The 2,024-nt window shown below is 41.7% G+C and overlaps 1 non-coding gene across 1 annotated transcript; it reads left to right on the forward strand.

The window, feature by feature from the left end:
* The first annotated feature begins 1,342 nt into the window (after positions 1-1,342).
* LOC111765499 (U6 spliceosomal RNA) lies at positions 1,343-1,449 on the forward strand. Its single transcript, XR_002797816.1, has one exon. It is a non-coding gene; the product is annotated as a U6 spliceosomal RNA (small nuclear RNA).
* The last annotated feature ends 575 nt before the right edge of the window (positions 1,450-2,024 follow it).

Here is a 2,024-nt window from a genome sequence, read left to right on the forward strand (position 1 = left end):
GTTCTCAAGCTTGAGCATACAGGAAAACAGACTGCTGGGCATCACCCTCTCACTTTTGATCCTCTAAATCTGGGGGAGGCCTGAGCTTTTGCATTTCTTACAAGTTCTCAGGTGATGCTGAGGTTGCTGATCCAATAAACACATTCTGAGAATCCCTGATCTAGCTCAATCCCTTTTTCTCCCTGTCTCCATTTGCGAATGGGGAAATTTTCACTAAGAGGAAAGTGCTTTTGCCCAAGCCTGGTTAGTGACATAGCCAAATCAGAATCCAAAATCTTGAGAGGCCTTGTTCACCACATCCCAAGTCCAGTGCTTCTGCTATTGTAATGTGCATTTGTTTCCTTCAGAGTAGTTGTCCCCAAACCTTCCTTCACAGTCTGCTGTGCATTTTTGGATTTTCTTGGTAGTGGTAAAAGTTGGTTTCCTTAGATGTGGAGTTCCTGACTTGGAGTTTAGGGATTAAAGTTGTTGACAATTTTTGTGTGTGTGCTGATGTGTTTTTCTGGGGAGGGTGCCATATCTTTTGTCAGTTCTCAAATGGATTCCCTTCCTTCGGGAAAAAACCAAGGGTCTGGTTTTAATACCTAAGAGACCATCTAGTGGTTGAGGTAGGTGACAAAGCTGGAGGTTCCTCCATTTGGTTAGTAACGTGTGATTTTTAAAGCAATGAGACTGGTTTTCTTGTGTGGCTTAAAAACTGGCTTTGATTGTAAAGAAAACAGTCAGAAATATTTTGAACTAGGTATATGGCGATGACATGGAAAGAAGATGATATTAATTTGGATGTATTATCTCTGGCTTATTGAGTAAAGATAGTCTTTATTACTTCATAACGTACTCTAAAGAAAAATCTTCCATTATTTTTTTCAAATGTTGGGTCAGATTTACAGAATTGTTTATCAAATCTGAGATTAACAGAGTTAGTTGTTAATCTGAAAACTTGAAAGGAAAGTATAGATTTTCTGATTTAATGTCCATTAAACCAGCCTCTATTTTGCAGATGAGAAGCTTGAGGCCAAGAGAGGATTGGTGCTTCATCCAGGTCATGTAGCTGGATGATGACAAATTAAGGACTAGAACCCAAGACCCATAAGGTCTTGTCTAATGCTCTTTCCATTGTTATCATGCTGCTTTATATCATGCTGCTGCATTTCACAGTAGTTGGCTCACTTCTACAGTTCACACCAAGGAAATGGGAGGAGTAACCTTAATATAAGATTTAAGTATAAAGCAGTGTTTCTCAAAGTGTGGCCCGCAGACCAGCAAAATCAGCATCACCTAGAAATTTGTAAGAGGTGCAATACACCAGCCCCACCCTAGACCTACTGAATAAAAAACTCTTGTGCTCACTTTGGCAGTACATATACTAAAATTAGAATGATACAGAGAAGATTAGCATGCCCCCAGTGCAGGGATGACACACAAATTCGTGAAGCATTCCATATTTTTCCAGGCCAGCTAACAGGGAGGCAAAGATGGTTAACCACCACACCAGGAAACTGAGAGTGCCTACAACTGCAAGCAGGAGAATTATATTCATCACCCATGTGGAATCTAAGACCCCTTTCAATATAGAAGTGGAGTGGATATCACCATTCCAGGGTCCACTGGATGGAGGAATAACATATGGATTAGAGTGGACTTACTGACATTCTACTATAGAACTATTGTGACTAGGAAGAAATTGTAACATTGGTGTGGAGAAAGAGGCCACAATGGTTGCTGGGGGTGCAGAGAGGGAAGAAGAGGTGTGATGTGGGGGTGTTTTCGGGACTTGGAGTTATCCTGAATGATATTGCAGGGACAGATGCTGGACATTATATATCCTGCCATAGCCCACTGAATGGACTGGGGGGAGAGTGTAAACTACAATGTGGAGTGTTATCCATGTGGTTCGGCGGTGCTCCAGAGTGTGTTCACCAAGTGCAATGAGTGTGCTGTGGTGGTGGTGGGGTTGTTGATGTGAGAGGAATGGGGTGAGTGGGGTTGGGGGTATATGGAAACCTCTTATATTTTAAAAAAAT

This window comes from Dasypus novemcinctus, chromosome X, assembly GCF_030445035.2.
Source record: "Dasypus novemcinctus isolate mDasNov1 chromosome X, mDasNov1.1.hap2, whole genome shotgun sequence".
Taxonomy (NCBI): Eukaryota; Metazoa; Chordata; class Mammalia; order Cingulata; family Dasypodidae; genus Dasypus; species Dasypus novemcinctus.